At 46.7% G+C, this 21,226-nt stretch overlaps 1 long non-coding RNA gene across 1 annotated transcript in view; it reads left to right on the plus strand.

Annotated features, from left to right (window-relative positions):
* LOC144173670 (uncharacterized) overlaps positions 1-21,226 on the plus strand; it is a 149,899-nt gene that overhangs the window by 36,236 nt on the left and 92,437 nt on the right. Inside the window, exon 4 of the long non-coding RNA XR_013323354.1 lies at positions 8,942-8,957. This is a non-coding gene — a long non-coding RNA (uncharacterized LOC144173670). The remainder of the gene's footprint in view (positions 1-8,941; positions 8,958-21,226) is intronic.

The following is a 21,226-nucleotide window of genomic DNA, read 5'->3' on the forward strand; positions in this document are numbered from 1 at the left end:
CCCCCGGAAAAGACCCTGAGAACTGGTTGGAGAAATGTGATACCGTGCGCATCTTTACAGGCGGGATCTTTCCGCCATGTTTTCTCCTATTTAGAAGATATGGCCTGAACGTGGTTTGAGAACCATAAAAGCTCCCTAACGGACTGGACCCTCTTTTCGAGCGAGCTATTTAACACATTCGCCACAGTCCTGCGGAAAGAACGGGCCACCCTATTGTTGGAAATACGTGGGAACCACCCCACCGAAAGGGTTGTGATCTACGTTGAGGAGATGAAGCAACAATTTAGCCGCGGGGACCCCAAAATGACGGAAGCGGAAGAAAAGAAGTTCTGGTTTTTAATGTGCGGTGTGAAGAAACTGTTTGCTGCACATGACCGCAAGCCTCCCAAAGCCGTCGTCGAATTCGTCACCGAAGCCAGCACAATTGAGAAGACCCTCGGAATACGTGCTAAGCAGTATGACCGCAACTGGGTTTGTGCGGCCAATGCGAACTACGTTGACAGCCTGCGGATTCAGTGATAGCCTCCGCGAGACCATCTGCGCAATAGTGAGAGAGGAGGTGCGGAAACTTCTCCCCACGCAACCGCAGCCTAAGTAGCTTCCCTTACCTACGTAATTAGCGAAGAAGTGCAACAATCGTTGGGAACTACGCCATCCGTAGTACCCCGCGAGCCGCAAGCTATGACCTACTGTGTGGCTCTTCCTTGACCTCGCCCCGCTCCAACACGCCGAGAGGCCCCGCCATACCACCGCCCAACGTCGCCCACCCGACTCAATGTAGTCCGAAGCAAGACGCCGAGGAAGACCGCCGTATGGCGAACACCCGATAATTTTCTTCTGTGCTACCACTCCGGAGAGGCCGACCACATCTACCGTTCCTACCCATAGAAGAAACTTGGACTGCGTGGTTTCTCTATCGACGCACCTCGCCCTCTTCCTGGCCAACACCCACGTGAGATTGATGAGTGTCTATCTCACACCAGCGGTGGCCCAGCTTCTTTCAATCGCTCGCCGTCTCCCTACCCATACGAGTCGCTTAACCACCGTAAAAATGCTGGCTTAAAACCTGGAAGGTCTCCCAGCCCACACAGGGCAAACTAAAAGCAGCAACTTCTTCAGGTAAAGTTGCACAACGGCGGTAAAACAAAAACGCTTCAACAACGCAACGATTCACCGAACACCGTGATTCACGACATTCCCTCAGCCAGACGACCCGATCCAAACCTGACGTGACTTCCGAACACCGCGTCAGCCACATGACGCGAAACGTACAAAAAATGACAGAGCTTTCGGCTGAGAATACGACGCCAATGACGGCGCATAGTGCCCGACTGCCAACACGTACAATTGGCGCGGCACCGAACCTGCTACACGTCAGCGCAGCTCTCCTGTCAAGGAAACAAGCTCCTCTGTTTGCATTGGCCATGATTTTAGGTGGTTTTGCGTTCATTTGATTATCACAGGCTCTGCTTTTCAGCATTGAAATGTTTTTGTTTCTTGTGAGTTAGTGTATTGGTGAGGCAGATATCTTTCAACTCCCCCAGTCAGGGTTCCTCGACCTGGTCGGATTTGCTCCCCATGCAGGACTTGTGTGTAGATGCATTTCTCAACGTAGGAGTGTGGAACATCCCCGTGGCCCTGGTTCCAACAAACGGGACGAAATTTTGCGAAACAATTCATAGGCGATATAGGTTGATCTGCCAGGGGTGCCTCCCTATTTCAGGACGATATCAGAGGTGAGACCGTTTGGAAGGGGTGGCATACTTTTCCGGTCATCTGACGATGTCGGCATCATTGATCTCCTAGCCTGTTCTCTGTTCTATTCAATGCCGGTGAGAGTGTTTATTCCTCCTCACCTCGCATGCTCAAAAGGTATCGTGAGGGGAGTTAGCAAGGACTTCAGTCCATCGGAGGTGCTGAATGGTATCGCAGCGTAGGGAGCCATTTCGGTCTACAGGTGCGGCAGGGCAGTCAACGACAGAAACAAGCCAAAAGAATCTGTTATCGTGAATTTGCGGGAATCACCTGCCCCTCGGAGATTAAGGCATTGCCTTTGCTGTTCCGGTTGGAACCCCTTCAGCCGCGACGATTCCAATGCCGCAATTGCTGGAGATATGGCCTTAGCATCAAAGGTTGCAAATCGAAATCCCGGTATGGGTCGTGTTGAGGAGCTCATGCTGCCTCCGAGTGCCAAGCAGCTGAACCTCGATGTTGTCTTTGCCAGGCATCGCACTCGCCTGATTACTCCAACAGTCCGTCTCGGGCCCGGAAACAAGTGTGTTGGAAATCATAGAAAAGGGATGGTTCCCACGTCGTGAAGCTTTAGCGGCGGTCCAAGAAAGGGCGTACGGTTATGCCACTGTGGCCTCCCGTCAGGACTCTGTCAGCGAGCAGTCCATTTCCAACATGGTCAATGCTTCGGTAGCGAACTGCATGACAACCATTGTCATCATCATCATCATCGCCATTATCACCATCCCATTTACGCCAACTGTAGGGCAAAGACCACTCCAATTATGCTCCAATTACCCGGCCCTATGCTAACTGCGACCAATTTATCCGCGGAAACTTCTTGATCTCATCTGCCCATTTAACTTTCTGCCACCCTCTGAAATGCTTGCCTTCACTAGGGATTCACTCTGTCACCCTTAATGACCAACGGTTATCTTGCCTTCGCGTTGCATGCCCTGCCCACGTCAATTTCTTCATAGTTTTTACTAATATATCCTTACCACGCGTTTGTTCTCTGACCCACTCCGTACTCTTCTTGACCCTTAATGTTACACCTATCATCGTCCATTGCCCGCTGAGTCGTTCTCAATTTAACTTGAACTCTCTTAGTGACCCTCGCAGTTTCTGCCCCGTAGGTGAGTTCCGGTAAGATGCCGCTGTCATACACTTTCGTCTTCAGGGACAATGATAGGCTGTCATTCATTATCTGAGTATGTCTGCCGTATGCACTCCACCCCATTCTTATCCTTCTAATTATCTCTGCCTCAAGGTTGGGATTTGGGGTCACATCTTTGCCTAAGTAGATATATTCTTTTACCACTTCCACTGCCTCGGCACCTATCCCAAACCACTGTACTATCCCCAGGTTATTGATCATTACTTTGGTTTTCTGCAAATTAATTTTCAGGCCCACGGTTCTACTCTGTTTGTCCAGTGTGGAAAGCATGCTTTGCAATTCGTCCGCCCGAGTTACTTAGCAGGGCAACGTCATCAGAAAACATGAGGTTGCTTTGGTATTCTCTATTAACTCTTACTCCCACCTGTTCCCAATACAATGTTCTGCACACTTTTTTTAAACATGCTGTCAAAACACATTAGAGAGAATGTGTCTAGTTGCGTGACGCCCTCCCTCATAGGTATTTTACTGCTCTCCTTATGGAGGATGTTGGTGGATGTCGACCCATTGTAGATATCCTCCAGTATTTTTCCATAATGCTCATCTACACCCTGGTTTCGTAATGCCTAAATGACTGCTGAGGTTTCGACCCAGCCCAATGCTTTCTCATATTATATGAAGGCTATATATAGGGGTTCAGAACACTCAGCACACTACTCTATCACGCATTGATCGTGTAAATAAGGTTCATTGTTCAATAGCCTTTACGAATCCCTGGTTGTTCTTTAGGTTGACTGTAATCTAACGTAGCAGAAATTCTCTTAGCGATTACCTTGGTATGTACCTTGTAGACGACTGACAGTAAGCTTAACGGCCTGTAATTATTCAAGTCTTCATGTCACCTTTCTCATGAATTAGGATGGTCGCGTTTTTTCATGATGCCGGTACCCTTGCGGTCATTAGGCATTGCGTATACAGGTTTGTCAGTTTTTCAAGTACAATTTCCCTGCCATCCTTCAAGACGTCTGCTCTTATCTGATCCTCACCAGGCGTTTTGCCCTTTTTCATTTTTTTTCAAAGCCTTTCTTACCTCTGTCGTTACTCGTGAGATTTCTATCTCCTCTGCACTACTTTCTCGTTCGGCATTATCCAGGAGATCCCGGCTACTGTACAGACCCCTATAGAACTCCTCGGCTACTGTGACTATTTATCCATGTTTGTGATGAGAGTGTCTTGCTTGTCTTTAAGTGCATACATCTGATTTTTCCCGACAAGACGCGTCTTCACTGCTTTCAGACTACCTCCGTTCTTTACAGCGTATTCGATCCTCTCCATATTATACTTCCGCATGTCAGCTGTCTTCCTTTAATTGATTATCTTCTAAATCATTGAGTACCATTGTAGAGCCAATATTTGGGTCCTTGTCCGAGTACGTGAGTCAAATGCACGCCAAGACTCAGAAAATGGCAGATTTGTTGCAAATGTTCTCGGCAATGTCCTTCGGCTTTCAGCTTCAGCCCGCAAGAATTGGCTCCATTATATGTGCCGCAAGTGGGAAACCAGCTTCACTGAATAATTCAGACTTATCAGAAGCAGCAGCTCCCTCAGCTTCGGCTCATCTGGCCCATTGCCACCTTCGGAATCGCTGCCGCGCGGACCTTGGGACTCTCCGCCGACTCCTCTTCCAAACATGCCATTCCCTTCGGATGAAAATGCGGTAGTCACTGATCTAGGACTGTTTCCTGTGCCCCCAGAAATGCCTTCCGCTTGTGTTGGGGACTGGAATGAGAGAGATGCAGGTCACTCCTCGCCACTGGCGCGAAAGCGCAGGCTCTCTTCCACTGATGAGGAGGTCAGTAAAGCTTCCAAACCAAAGAATACCAAAAATCAAAAAAGTTCCGGGCCGTCGACAAATGAGCTGCATGGCATACTACAACTGGCCATATTATCGGCGCAGCTTCGCTAATCATGACAACTGCAGGAATATTCCCATGGAATTGCCGCCCTCTTTTCACTGCTTCTCCTGATCTGAATTGGCTTGTGGCTCAATACCACACTGACGTTATTCTACTTCAAGAAACTAGGCTTTTCCGCAGAAATCATTTTTTATTCCAAATTTCCGCTCGTTTCTTTTTGGACAGGCAAGGTAGAGGTAGAGGGTTAGTGATTTTAGTACCGCTAAAATTGTGCCGTATTGCATACACGTCCTTTGTTTCGCTGTCATGTGAGAGTGACATTGTTGCAGCTGACTTTGAATTACCTGGAAATGTTTCAGGCTTCCTTGTAAATGCATACTGTGTATATGGGGTGACATATACTGGTTCACTGGATGCAGCTTTGGCGGCTTGTAAAAATGATGTCATATTCGCCAGGGATTTTATTTCTCATCTTGTGGACTGGGGATATCGTACTGATGCCTATGGGAGGCGTTTATGGGAATGGATTAGCGACCACTTTCTCTAATGTCAGAGCGGCTACATGCCTTCACGGCAAAAGTAAGTCGGTATTGGACTTGACTTTTGCGAAGTCGGGTCTTGTTGCGGCGTGGTCCGCAGAAGAAAAGCAGCGTGGAAAAAATTACAGTGTAACCAGTGCCCCGAAATTGTGAGCAATTTGAAATATTTTCGCCCTGTAGCACGGAAAAAAGAGTTATATAACACACGTCGCTTCTTTTTCCCCTCAAAAACTTGTGATAGGCGCGCACTCTCCACGTTCTTGCGGATTAAGAAAAACGGCCATAGTTCACTAAACCTTGATTCCTTGATACGCACGATAACAGCCTTAATAAATCTTCTTGATCAGCTGGCTTTAGGACATCAGGCTCGTTTCCCTTCCCCATACCCAGTACTGGCGCAGCCGGCCGCTAGCACCCCTGTCCTGGGGCGGGATCATCTGAACTTTGAAGAGCTTACAAAGGGGGGGGGGCTATACGATGTGTTACAGCGCGTACTCGACGCAGCACCAGGCGCAGATGGTATTACTGTCCCAATGATAAAAATGTTGTTTACAGAGTCGCCGGAAGACCTCCTGCATATTGTGAAACACTCTCTGCGCACTTCCTGAGGCCCTGTTGATTGGCGTTTGTCGAAAGTTGTTCCCTTGACTAACAACCCCGGGCTAGGTCTTTCCTTGGATAACATTAGGCCGATAAGCTTAACGTCTAAGCTTGTAAAATAGTTGAGAGGGTTTTATTGGCCAGAATGAGAAAGTTTTTAGATAGCGGAAATGTTTTGAGTCCTCGGCAGGTGGGCTTCAGGCCAGGCTGCTCGGTATGGTCGGCGCACACAGACATAGAGAGTCACCTTCATCTGGCTCGTCGTTCCAAAGAGGCCGCAGCGCTTGTGACTTTGGATGTCGCCAAAGCTTGCGATTGCGTAAAACATGGCATACTTTTAGAAAAGATGGTTTATGTTTTCCAGAATATCTTACTTCGTGGGTTAAGATTTTTTGAACAGGTCACAAATTTTATATTGCCCAGTGCCTACTTACCTCTTCACATTACAATCAAGCGCCAGGCTTACCTCAATGATCCGTTCTGACATCTGTTTTATTTAACGCGTTACTCAGCGAAGTTGCCGTTATTGCGGGCGTATTGTCGTACTTATATGCTGACGATATGGCATTTTTCAACGCTTTAACCAATATACATGTCTTGCTTCAGTCAATGAATATTTATATGTTGACCTTAGAATCATGACTGGACGGCCTCTGCCTATCCCTAAATGTCGACAAAATTGCCCTCTTGGTAGTGCCAGTGAAAGACCCAGTTTCGATTTATCTGACATACGGAGAGAAAGTACTACCACAGGTTACCTGTCTGAATATCTAGCAGTGATGTATGAGAGCACTCGGAATTGGCGTCCTCATATAAATTCATTGCGGTGAAAGGAGAGAGAGAACTTTCCCCGTTTCAAAGATTTGGTAATAAGAAGTCTATTATGCGCAGAGACGTCCTCCTTATGCTCTCATGCCTGTATGCGCGCCCTATTCTGGAATTCGGCTGCATTCCTTTTTCTAATTGTCCATTCTACAAGCTCCGACTATTGATTACTTTAGAAAAGCAAGCTTGGCGATTGTGTTAGGTATTGGCAAGGTACATCTCCATTCGGGTATTGTACTGGGATGCTCGAACCCTTCCTGCTACTTATCGTTTGAAGGTACTGACAGTAGAAGCATACCTTAGTGCAAAAAATTGCCTATACCACGATCACAAATAGTTTTTGTACACTTCCCATCGTCCTTTTTTGCCCAGCCATTGCCTACCTACAGGGATACACAGGTGGTGTTCGTACAGTCTTTGCTCGCCCATAAAATATCAACCTACGTTTGTACCTACGTTTGTGCCTATCGGTACCTACATTTGACTATCGCACTGTGATGGTGGACACTGATTTCGACATTTTTCTCTCCAATCGCACATGCTTGCCAGAGAGAACGATATCTCGCCTTTTAGCAAACAATCTAAAACAGTTCCCGACACATGTGGTTATAGCCACAGATGCTTTTGTTCGGGATAAAATACGGTGTAAGTATATTTTCGCCTGTGCTTGACTGGGCATTTCCTCTGCGCCTTCCAAATTTCACGTCAAAAATACTTGGCAGAACTTTTGGGAATCGCGCTCACTCTCCAAAAGCTCAGCGAAGAGCATTCCCAGGTGATTATTGTGACGGATTCTTTTCGATCTGCTCAACTTTATCTTCTTCAACCATTACTCCACATCGCCGATCGCTTTCGATGCTTATACCGGCACATGTCAGAGACATTCGTCTGGCCTGGGTCCCATGGCACAGCGGTGTTGAACTTAACGAAACGCCTCATTACCTGGCAGGAGTAGCGCTGAATAGTCCCCTGGTTGATACTGTGCCCCCGATAGCCTACGTTGTTGCCACTAGGTTTCAAAGATACAGTTCGCTAGACAGCTTCTCACCAGACAGTGTCGCTGGCTGCCCAGACATTGAGCTTCTCCGGTACTCTTGGAAGTGGGACTTTGCGCAGTTTTGACAGTGTGAGGTCACACTGACTTGCTTTCGCTGCCGCACGCCTAATTTGAATTTTTATCTACACCGCGCACGCATAGCGCCATCGACCATGTGTGGCTTCTGTCAAGTAAAGGAGACAATTGACCACTTCGTGTTGTCTTGCCGGTGGTTGCCCTCCCTCCAAAATGGCTACCTGGAGGTTTCTTTCTGGCTTCTGGGTCTCGCCTTGTCGGTGCCTAATTTATTGTCATTTGGGGCAGTGGGGCTTGGTTGGTGAACGGGGATGTTTGTCGCGCCTTTCACTCTTTTATTGCCGAATCAGGATGCTTTTCAAATTCGGCAAATAGACGTCATTGGTATCTTTGCCCTCTTGTGCACGGTGTTGAAAGTACTGTGACATATTTTGCTTCTTCGTGGACAGTCACCAGCAGCGTGTTTTGCGTATTTTTTTGTGCTGTCATCCAGGCGGAAATGTACGAAAACGTAAAAACACTGCTCCTAACTTTTTGTTCTATAGAGGTGGTGCCCGATGCATCATAGGCTTTTACACCGGTGCAGAATATTTTGGGACGGAGAAGTTGTTGGTGCGATTTTTTCGGCTGAGCTCGCTTGCCCCTTCTACGAGGGCCGCGGTGGTTGATAAATATTTGGAGCGGTAAAACAAGGTATATGTAGAAAATGACACGGACGTTACCCGCTATGCGCTTCTGACATAAATGCCCCGGATGTCTTGTTTACCCGGGAATGCTACCCTACTGTCATCTTTGTCAACATCACTTGTGTAACAACGACACCCAAATGTTTCCATTGTGAATATTTGTTGAACGACTCCCGTATTTTCTTTATTTGTAATTGAGCCAAAACAGCAAACACGTGCATACTTACATACATACATACATACATACACACACACACATACATACATACATACATACATACATACATACATACATACATACATACATACATACATACATACATACATACATACATACATACATACATACATACATGAGTATATAGGAACAGAGAGCACCACGGCTTTTTCAGCATTGTAGGATCATGCCGTCATTCTTATTTTGAAACAGCTAAAGATATTTTTTTATTTTTCAGGTCGCGCTTTCGAAAGGTAAGGATTCTTCATAATTCACACTGCATATCTTGATATCTAGACGTAGTTTTTATAAGCATATTTATAATTTTGTATGAGCTTTGGTTACTTTTAATTTCCAAAAAAAAGCCCTTTCGAAGACGTTTCACAACGGCTTTGATTAAGGTAAGAAGGTGTGGCCGCAGACATGCGGCGCTGACGGTGGCTATCCACGCGAGGAAACAACCCTTTCGAAGCTCACAAAGCCATGGCGCGTGCTGATTGCTGCTTAAGTTTCGCTTCGCGCAAAACGTCCATGCCTATGGGGAGATCCATGCAACACTGCGGTAGGGCAACAAATGTGCCCAAAAAATCTGAATCATCAATTCGGATCATAGGGGCACATTTTCCAAAAGTGGTCATAGGGTAGCCGCCGGGAGTTTGGATCTGAGGACTGTCCCAATGGGTCGTTAGCTTTTTGAGCGTGTTAGCAAGTTGTCGAGTAACTACCGCGTATTCTCCACGGCCTTCCGTCATGCGGTCATTTTGTGCCCCCTAAGAAAAATAGAAACCTCGGCACGCGTGGTTTCTTGGACTTCGGCATTTTGCGCGGCCGTTTCCTCAACCTATTGCCACACAGGGAGGTCTTAGGAGCTTCGACGGTTTCTAACCTTGCCTCCGAAGGTTGCACCACCCAGTTTCGCCGTGGCAGGGCCGGATACTATGGGTTTGAGAGGTCAGCAGAAGACTGGCGGAAGGGGACGGGTAGTATGCTAGAGACGGCAATCGTGTTCGACAAGACGGTGCGGTGACTTGACGGTCGGCGATGGAATCCGAAATGGCGGAGGGTCTTTCTCCAACTTGTGGATGAAGGGTTGTGGGTGGGAAGCCGGGCAGCCCAATGTTTAGATAAAGGCACCGGCGAAAGATATGAAATGGATCAGTACAGTGGTAGCCGAGAGGCCGGTGGTCATCCGCACACCATATGTCGCACTAGCACAGTCAGAGTTAGAAAAAAACTGCGGTTGTGAAAGGGGAAAGGCAGAGGATGAAAAGGCTGCTCAGAACGAAGAGACACATTTTACTGGGCCAAGTAATCAACTGGGCACTGCAGCGAGTACTAAAGGAGGTTCCCGTTTGAACCCATGCTCATTTCAACCTTGTCGTTTCTTTCCTCGCGCTTCAACCCGATAAAAACAACGACCTTCCCGTTTTCTATTTGCTTATTTAGCCGCTTCATGGAATAACATACCAAGTTGGACTCAAATGACTCGGACCAACACGTGCGATTTGTGAAATATAAAGTTAGGTGCGACTGTACTTTTACCCAGTCTTTTGAGGTACGTCCCACGTAACCCATATTCAAGCATTACACTTACGTCCAGCGTATTCTGAAAATGAATTTGAAGTTCCGTCTGCGTATTCCACAATAAACGAACTTAACACAGCCGGAACTAATTTCAGATACGCCCTACAATTTTGCACAACGTCACTGCACTGGTGCGTTTTGCGATGCGTGGCTGGAATTTTATTAAAGACGATAGTCTTTCTTCGGCCGCTCAAACCCAGAAATTTCGGTATGTCTGTCTGTCTGTCGGTCTGTGACTCGATTCAGCCACCGGGCCAAAGTAAAATATATATTGCACAATAGACTTATATACTTACAGCCAAAGGTAAACGTCTAGGCGCGGTTTATACCTTCATACTTGTCAACTTTGTTGATCAAGAACAAGACATTACGCAAATATAAGAGAGGAAATTAGAACACAAGGGATATTTACAGTGTTACTTTAATAAAAATTATGGAGGCTTGTTTTTTCGATAGCAAATGATATTCTACATCTACTGCACAAAAACGCCGAACGCTGTTGCCCGCGCCACCTACTGGCGGCTCGCAAAAAAAAAACACTCAACAACAGCAACGAAAGTTCCACTACCTAGGTTCCACGTTCTGCTTGAAACGCCCGTGTAGCATGGCCACGCGGTTCTATAAACATTGTAGTCGGCCGCCTCGATTCTCGCGCGTCTCCGCCGTACTGCAGCGCTGGCATCGAGGAACCCGCCCTGTAGCAGTGGAACGCGGTAAATTCAAATCGCATTGGCCAAACCTTTAGTGTGTTTACCTTGGGATGAGCGTGACGGTACAGGAACAGCGAGAGGTGAGCGGGATGAGCGGGGAAGCAAAGGGGGGATTTTCTTGGCAAATATCGCAAATGTCTACAAAGACTATCGTCTTTTGACGACATTTGGAACGAAAGGTGTACTGCTACTCTCTTTCGTGAGCATAGCAAGTCGACGTACATAATGTGCGTGCAAGAAACGTGCGAATCACCAGGCTTGCTTCATGAGGAAGAAAATAAAGAACGCATGCACGCAAAGGCACAAATAATTGCACACCATACACACGCGTATATTACAAGCTATAGTAACGAGAAGAAAACATGAACTAAGGAAACAAGTAGTATATACAGGTAATAGTAGTGGTACTACAAAGATACAGCAAAAAAAATACACAAAAAACGAGCACGTCTGAGATCTAGAAATGCTACACGTGGGCCATGTTCCGTTCGCGAAACAATAAATGTTATTCCTGCGCTATAAATTATCCAGAAAACTTCAAAGCGCACAAATAGACCGCGGACAAAGCGGAGGGACACACACAGGCGCTTACTCGCAACTGCCGGTTTTATTGAAAAACAAAAATTTGTACATGAACACAAAACAGATTAACCAAACATTGTGCCGATTAAGGCGTGTTCCTTCCCATGAAGAATAATGACTGATTTGCTTCTACACTTGTCATTATGTTCCTTGGTAAAGTATGCCTCTACCAATTCTCTGACTGTTTGATCATGATGCCTGTAGAGCACCTGTGTCACCAACCAACGGGTGACACACTTTTGACAATGAGCAGGCAAACTGGCGCTTGTTGAATTTTTCACAGTTGACGCATGCTCATTCAAACGAATGTTTAAAGAACGTCTAGTCTGGCCCACATACACAGATTTGCATGATAACGTGATTCTGTAAACGACACCAATCGCACAACGAACAAAAGGCTCCGTATGGGTGCGCCTGTCATGAGCAACCTCCCGAAGGGGTATGTGTCAAAGCCCCCGAAGGGGCATGTGCCCAATAGACGGGCTTGAAATGTGCCAGCGTTGAAGTGAATTTAGAGACGTGAGTAAGAAGAGGAGTGAGGCAAGCGCTGGGAGAAGGAAGAAGAGGAGAAGACCAGGCTACGCTCCTGGTGCCGACCCCAGCGTCATCGGGGCCTGACGACGCCTCAGGCCTACCGACCGGAGTTCCAGGCGACGATCCTGGAGGGAGACCCCGCGGCAGCGCACCGTCGGCGGCTCCAGGCTACCAACTAAGATACAGGCGGGGACGCTCGGGCTACGCTGCGACGCATCACAACTAGGGCTACGCTCCCTTGGCGGTTGGCAGCGTCGGCTGAACCCACTTCGTGCAAGCACTACGAGACATGACTGTCGGTTGTCTGGGCCCACACGCCAGATAGGAAGACATCACCCGTAACGTGAGCGACACAATACCTAGACCTTTGTGCAAACTCAAACCGTGAGAACACTTCTGTGACTGTTTACTGTTAGTTTATGTGTGCTGCGAAACACCGTCCTCGTCAATTAAACGTTTTTCTGTGTATCCTGTCTACTTGGTAAATTGACGTGACAGCGCCACACTCGTTCCTCTTTTTCGTAGGCCGTTTCTTGATGCGGCAGAGACTTCCCACTTTTGTTTTTGCCAAGAACAACACCCTTACGCCGCATCGGGACCCCACGTTCTTCAAACCGTGCGCCATTTTATGGACGTACGGGGCTACAGCACATTTTCTTTCACACCGGTCCTTCTCCTCCTCTGAAAATTTGCACTTTGGTGTTGTTGTTCTCGGTAGAAACAAAAGTGGGCATTCTCAGCCGCATTGTTAACAACAAGGACCGGCCAAAGAAACAGAGGAACGAGTGTGGCGTCACCCATACGCAGCCTTTTGTTCGTTGTGCGATTGGCGTCGTTTACGGAATCCCGTTATCATGCAAGTCTGCGTATGTGGGCCAAACTGCACGCTGTTTAAACATTCGTTTGAATGAGCATGCGTCAGCTGTGAAAAATTCAACAAGCGCCAATTTGCCTACTCATTGCCAAAAGTGTAAGTGTCACTCGTTGTTTGGTGACACTGAGGTGCTCTACAGGCATCATGATAAAACTGTCAGAGAATTGGTAGAGGCATATTTTATCAAAGAACATAATGACAAGTTCATAAGCAAATCATCCTTTATTATTCACGGCAAGGAACACGCTTTAATCGGCACAATGTTTTTTTTTCTGTTTTGTGTTCATGTATAAATTTGTGTTTTTCAATGAAACCGGCAGTTGCGAGTAATCACGTGTGTGTGTCCCTCCTTGTTGTCCCCGTCTATTTGTGCGCTTTGCAGTTTTTTCGATATCATGCACCAACTAGCCCAACTTGCGGTATTGCTTCGGAAAATTATGCCAGTTGCCTGAGCTTAGATAACGCGTCAGTGCTTGTTATCAGCGAGTCGAGAATATTCAACTCCGTTTGACACTTTGAGCCCTTTTATTAGGGTAGTCAAAGACGGAATAGATATTCCGTTTGCATATTCTTGAAGCGGTCTTAAAATGTCCTGTAAGCTAACAGCTTGGTGGGAGTGGGAGACGTCTTCAGGCACCGTTTTAGGTGAAACAGCTTGCGCAACGCAGTGGGGAAATACTTGTGATATGTGCGTCCAACCTAAGATCAGAAGTAAGCGTGATTCGCAAATATTTGTGTTGCGAAACGTTACTTAAGGGTATGCCGTTCATGAAGTGGGTAACAGTAGAAGGCTGTTTTATTTTTGAACCAGTCATGGGAACAGAGTTCCTAATGTTTATGGGCATTCGCCTGTAAAAACACCATTTCGTAATTTCACTAAGAGACGTGTTAAGCATTCTAATTTCCCAGTACATAAAGCAGTCATCTGCAAAACACTTGATGTTGCCCTCGATTTTGGAAGTTTTGTCGTTATTAGAAACCTAAGTACACTAGTGGTCCGAGAACTGACCCCTGCGGAACACCGGTTGTTACAGGTACGTTTGAGATGGAGTGTTTTCGAAAACAACAAACTGTGATACGTTAGGGAAAAGTCCTTTGACCCATGCCGCTATTGGGCCTTTCCCAATCACACTTTCCAATTTCACAATTATTTAGTATGGCCTACACACTCAAATGCCTTGAAAAGTTCCCGTAGTATGATGTCCATTTGCACGGGGTTGCTAATGGATAGTGCGACGTAGTAAACTACTTCTGCTAGTTGCGTAATAGTAAATGGAAGGCTGCGGAAGCCAAAACAAAACTTTCACATTTGACAAAACAAAACTTTCACATTTTTCAAGAAAACAGTTCGATGCTTCAGGACTATGAGCTCAAGTAATTTGCATCACGTGCTTGTTATTCAAATAGGCCTGAAATTCGAAATGTCATTTTTGTCTCCTGATTTGTGAATTGGTACTACTTTTGCTTTTTTTCCAATCCTCCGGTAGGGTAGATGTTGAAAGCGACTTGCGAAAAATGAGGCCCAGATAATTGCTACAGCATTCTGCATGTCTTTTTAGGAATTCGTTATTTATGTCATCCTGGCTGGTGGCTTTTTTGGGGGCCAAGTTAAGTATTAGTTGCATAAATCCAGTATCTCTGATGTTAATTTCGGTAATTTTGCCAGTATTGTGCTATTTTACACGAGGTGAAATGCCATTATCTGTCGTGAATACTGAGCGGAAGAAATCATTGTGCGCAATCAACTTTTATACGTTATCTTCTGCTGTTATTGTAGACGACGCTTCACGATTTCTATGGTAATGCCTGCAGCATTTCTAAGCGTATTTGTGATAAAGTTTGGAAGGGTTACGTTGGGGTAATGCTCTTTAGCTTGCCTTGTCTTTTTTAGTTCGGTGGCAGCATTTCATAAATTCTCGTCACCTGGCGAGCTTTCGCGGTTGATCCTCGCCGGCCGGCATAGCCTTTTAATTGACGCTTCGCATGGATGACTCCTCTGTTTATCCATGGTTTTATAGGTTGGGTTTTTTGTGCTTCACAGGTGTAAAGTTATTTATTAGTGGAGAACAATGACTTTAAACTGGAGCTAAAACAAATTTACATTTGTGAACATATCAGAGGCACTTTCAAAAACTGGCTGGAGTTCATGCGGTAGATAAGATTGAACACTGCCGTTGTTGGCTTTCTTATAAGTGATAATGGTTACTGTAATAGGGCGAACTATCATTTCCAACTCTAGTGGCAACTGACATGCACGCATTTTATGGTCAGATACCCTGTGAACAAAGCTTATCTCCATTTGGTTGATTGGAAAATGGTCACTGAGAAGTATGAGGTAAAACATATTTCCAGTTGTTCCTTGTATTCGCGTTGCATTGGATGCTACCAGATGAAGGTAAAAATGAAGCATTAATTAACTAGTGCTTTCAATGACGGAGGCGTGTGCTGCATTGTAGCCCAGTTAAATCACGGAGGTTAAAGTCCCCCATAATAATCGCACAAGATCTACATCCGTGCTGCGAAAGGAATTCTTGGACGCAAGCTGTACCGTCCTCACTGGTGAACGGGCTACCATAGACGCATCCAGTGGTTATACTCTTGCTGTCGCAAACTATCTTACAAAAAACGGTTCCTCGATTTCTACATCAGGCAAAGGTGTGAAAGGAATATATTTCTAATTTCCAAAGCAAATCTCCGCCACGAGTTGGCCGATCCTTTCTTATTACAGAGCAGCTTGGGGGACCAATTTTGTGACTGGATACATCTGGGGAAAGCCATTTCTCCTTTATAGCCACAGTGTAAGGGTCATAATCAAGTAAAATTTTCTCAAGTTTTTTATCTTGTTTAGTATACTCCAGACATTTATGTTCAGCGAGGTTAGCTTTTTAACTGTCTATTGCTTCGAGTCGTTCGCCTGCTTGTGATTTCGTTTTGCTTCATTTCCTTCACTCTACGTTTCTTCCCATTTTGGTCGTTTTTTATCGGTATTTGTTGTTGATTTCGTCACTCCAAATGAACACGCGAATCTCAATGTACAATTTCTCGAATGAAAGGGTAACCTTTTTTTGTTTTCACGGTTTGACTTCGCACTGCCCCACAGCTTCTCCCTTATTTCTCGTACTTTCGGCGGGAAGTCTTCGCCGATGGAGAACAACGTACCTTTCATTTTGAATCCTCTTTTTAGTATCTCAGTTTTCTGTCTCCCGTCCAACAGCCTAAAATTTCCTGGCCGTGTTTTATTTGGTACGGGTTTAGCAAACCGGTTTGTCCGTTCTATGGTAACCTTGTTTTTCTCGACCGTTTATTGATTAGAGTCGTGTTCATGTTGTCTGCACTCATTTCACTTGTTGCTTCGTCAACTTCTTGGAGACCGTAAACAATCAAGTTATTTCGCCTGCTATGCTTGTCTAAGTCACCCATTTTCTTTTGCACAACTTCGATGGCGTGACTCTTCAAATCAGTCTGAGTTTGGCAAGATTCCATTTTAACTTCTAGTATAGCCAGGCCATCTAACTTCTTGTGCATGTTAGGTAGCCGCTTTTTCTTAATGTCAATGATGTCGGCCGCTATTGCTTGCAGTTGCTTTGCAATAGCCGCTAAATCCGGGCTCGGGTTTGTCTCGATATCTCTGGCAAGCATAAGCAATTTTTCTAGAGACTCTGCTGTTTCAGAGATACAATAACACAGCCGTGGGCACTGCAGCACTACCAAGCACGGGTCACTTGAATGATAGAATTTTCAGTAAGAATTGTTTTCACCTGCAGTAAGAAGATGGGCGGATTAGATACCGTACTGGCAGAGCCGCCGTACCCAGTAAATGCGGAGCACGTGGATAGGAGATTTAAAGTTTGATGGGTGGTAGTGCTGGCATCAAGTGATGCGAAAAGTGGCCTGCGCGCCTTGAGGCCCTGGGCTATCTGGGCTATTGGTAAGGCAATTGGTAGAGTGTGCATGCAGTTGGGCTAAGACTTTGTTACAACAACGATAAAAAAAGAGACACAAAGGAGAGACGGAGAGAGAGAGAGAAAGGGGTCGTATTAACTAGGCAGCTGTCAAGGTTGCTCCATGACGGTGCTACGTACCTGGCATGGGCTGTAAGTTTGACAGTGCGGAAGCCTAGACAATCGCGGTTTCAAAAGGAAGGGAAAAGTATACAATATGGTTTCAGTGGGCGGGGAGACTGGTTTGGACGGATCCATACAGGCATGAACGAAGAATGTGCTTTGGGTGTGCCCCGCACGGAGGGACACAATAGATACAGTACGCAAAAGAGATTTGCACAAAAGCTAGCAACTCAACAGGAAATAGGTAGGGTCCATAGATCACAAAGGGTTAAACGTTTCTATGTGGGGGGGGGGGGGGACGCGGCCTCCTTGCCAAGGACAAATCGCATTATTGAGTCGCATTAGGCAAATAAAGCTGCTGTATTTAGTTTCTGCAAATTCTGTTGGGAAACTCAAGGGTATGATTAATAAAGATTGCGAAAAATAGTGAATTCGTTATTTTTTATCGAGGGATAAGCACGTTAGTGTTCCGTAATTTTCATTAATACCAAGCGTCGCTGACCCAACCCCATAAGTGAGATAAGACTCCTGAACCTCGCGGTCGTGGTGGGATTTGAAACCGGAATCTAAACTTGTTGCTTCAGTATGTTCAAATGCGTGACCGGGAACATTCAGATGTCTTGACAGGAGCAATAAGGGCCACTTTTTGCAGGAGAGCGGTGAAACGTCTTTCCGTCATAACATGACTATCAACGAAAAGAACTCCCTAGAAGAACTCGCCCGCTGTCCCGACATAATTAATAAACCTGCCCATAAAGGAGGCGCCATCGTAATCCTTGTAAAAACCGACTATGTTAGCCAGGCCAATAAGAAATCATCGGTATCGACGTTCTACAAAGCACTACCCACTGATCCCACTCAATACTATAAGCAAATCGTCAAAGATAAACTAGCTGAGCTTGTTAAAAATAGTACAATAAATGAAACCACGGCTCGTTACTAATCCCTGTAAGCCCAGGAGCCGGTAAATTATATCTTGTGCCTAAAATTCACAAGGTGAACAACCCAGCGCCCCCCAATGTTTCTGGCATTGGCCCTGTTACCGCAAAACCACTCGCGCTATGGCGATAATATCATTTGAGACATTCCGCCCAGCTTTCTCTCCTTCATTAGGATACAAATGATTTTCTCTCAGACATCTGAAAAATGGAAATTCCTGATAACTGCCTCCTAGTCACCCTCAATGGTGCGTCCCTGTATACTAATATCCCCAATGAAGATGGCATCACGGCTGTATCACGTGCGTATAAGCAGTCATCGTGCGAATAATCTATCGATTCTTCTACTCTCCAAACTTTTCTTAAGCTTATTCTTTAACCTAACAATTTTGAGTGTGACTGCGGTCATTACGTGCAAGTCAGCTGAAAGTCAATGGGAACTCGAATCGGAAGCAACTACGCCAGTATCTTTATGGCTCACCTGGAATCAAACTTTCTTGACACCTAACTCTTAAACCCACTGTACTAATAAAGGTATATCGACGACATATTCATCATCTGGCAGCACGGTGACCCGGAGCTACTTACCTTCATTGAGCATTTAACCTAGCCAATCCTACTATTTCTCTCGCTCATTCCTATTCGGAACACAGTGTAAACTTTCTGAACTACTACTTCCCATTGGTAGGCTTCAAACAAAACTGTATAGAAAACTGAAAGGCACGCTGCAGTATTAGCACTTCCAAAGTAGCCATTTAAGACACTGTAAGACAGCAATATCGTACAACCAAGCCCACCGTTTTAGGAGAATTTGCTTGAACCAAGCCGAATTTTACTCAAACGGTAGAGAACTCAAGACCGCCCTCCTGAATATGAAATACCCGGAAAAGTTTTCGACGGCGCTGTTGTACGGGCCAACCAATTAGACCGAAATGAAATCTGTAAGGAAAAGCCCCGAACGTTAACCCACAAACAAACTTAGTTCTAACCCACTCAGCCTCCACTACAAGGGTGTCCACCGTACTAACAAAACATCACAATATCCCAATTCAAAGTGAATGCCTAAAAAGAATATTCCACGAACCCCCACAAATTGTCTACCGGCGTAATAAGAATTAGGGCGACTTTATTATCACCTCTCTGTAAGGTGAAGCGCTCAGTCGGCGGGGACGACGACGATGACGTCGAGCACACATGCCCGTGAAGGGATTGTCCTCATTTCGGCAGCGACGAAAAAGAAGTGACAGGCCGAGGACGGTGAACGCGAGTGGACTATGAGAGCCGGCCACAACGGATCGGTGACGAGGCCAGAGGGGAATAAGGAACGACGGTGATTGCAGTGGAGGAGTTCGGAGAGGACGGTTCGAACAGAGCGGCGTCCAGGCGAAGATCGAGAGCTCATCGGGTCTCGGGGACCCAAGGTCAGAGGGATCTACCTGATGCCAGTGCCTCCCCTGACCAGCGTCCTATACCCCAGTGTCCCGGCCCGTGGCAGGCACACGAGCTACGGTGTGCCCCTCTGCTGAACGACCACGGCCTGGATGTCATCGTCTACTGGCGGCTGCCGGGTGCCGACTGCATGAGGCCTTCGGTCCAGCACGCGAGTCTTCCTGACGCGGCCCTCAGCGCAACGCACCGTGACACACCGACGCCCAGCGTACTACGCCACGTCACGGTGAACTCGTTATGAACTTTTTTGTGGCACTTTTCTAGCATTTAGATTTATAGGATTTTCTGTGCATTAGGTAGACGTTTTGGGCTTTGTTAGCTCTCTGGTAGTCTCTCGTCTAAGTATTATTGTCTGCGTAGTGCTTTGTTCTAGAATACATGTTTTCTTTTTAACCTCTCAAAGCGCCCTCGTCTGATTAACTGGTGACTGTGGCTAGCCCCAGTCGCCACCAAACATATCCTACTCAAGAACCTGCAGAGGGGGTTTCCCTTCCCTCCTCACAAAATTGGCGTCCGCGACAGGACGGCTCGGCATCTGCTCAGGCAGTTGGCAGAAGCGCGAGTTCCACTTCCAACGCGGAAGCCAAATGTGCGCCCCGAGCACGGAACTGGAGAAGCGCCCGTAGACGGGTCGTCGTCCCAACAGCAAACACTCACAGAAATGTGCTTGTTTACCCCGAGGAGACGAGGCGCCTTCTCCAAGGCAGACGCTGTTGTTGGAGGGGACGGCACCTGCGCACCCAGCTACCGTAGGAGGCCCTCGACGTGGCGTGCACCGAAATCGCCGGCTGACAACTCCTGCCTCGGAAAACCTGGTACTCAGCCATCGAACGGGAATGCTTGGCAGCAGTTTGGGCCGTCGAGAAATTTTTCATCTTTTTGTACTTAACAACGATTGTTGTCCAGGCTGACCATCAGCCCTTGAAGTACCTCGCTAGAGCCAAACACCTTAACAGTCGAGTTCTCCGGTGGAGAATATTACAAGAATATTACAAGAACTCTGCAAGAATATTAGTTCAGAGTAGAGTATATCAAGGGGTCCGAGAACGTAGGATCGGATTATATGAGTCGCTTGTTGCCGCCAGCCGATAATTAAGATAATTGAAGGTAACAGGGTGACGGTGCAGTGGTTGGTGTTGTTGGGTTCCAGCTAATTGTGCTTAACGACGCATTTTTTATACCTAGTGGTGGCAGGACACTGCGAATCGGGAAGTGTTGTGGTGACTCGCGCGAGACTTGTAGTGCGCGAGCGTGCGTGACAGTCGTTGAATGTGAGTGATTGTGTTCACCGTCTGCGGTATGGTGTTCACCGTGATGCCGACTGTGTCTACCCCATCTGAACACCCTGCAGGGATTCTTCACATCCAGGTGAATTTTTTTTCCTGGAAGAACAAACTTTCTAAAGGGGGAACATGGGGGCGTCGGGGTGTCGCGCTGCGGCGTGCCCCGGTCCTGAACGACCATTGCCTGGAGATCATCTTCCACCGGGGGCTACCGGTTGCCGACTGGCCGCGGCGTTTTGTGACGGGGCGCCTGGTGGTGACCAGGTTACGGCCACGACCGCTCCCACAAATACCATTCCTGAAAAAGCAGCGACGAAGCTGCACCGCCAAGGGCCCAGCACGCGAGACTTCCGGACGCGGCCCTCAGCGCAACGCAACGCAACGCGACACCCCGACGCCCCGAGTACTACGCCACGTCATGGTGAAGTCTTTCTGAACTTTTCTGTGGCGCTTTTTTGGTGTTTAAATGTATAGGCTTTTTTGTACATTAGTTAGACAGTTTGAG

This window comes from Haemaphysalis longicornis, unplaced genomic scaffold (genome assembly GCF_048455015.1).
Source record: "Haemaphysalis longicornis isolate Haplotype H1 unplaced genomic scaffold, Haemaphysalis longicornis Haplotype H1 scaffold_3, whole genome shotgun sequence".
Lineage (NCBI taxonomy): Eukaryota > Metazoa > Arthropoda > Arachnida > Ixodida > Ixodidae > Haemaphysalis > Haemaphysalis longicornis.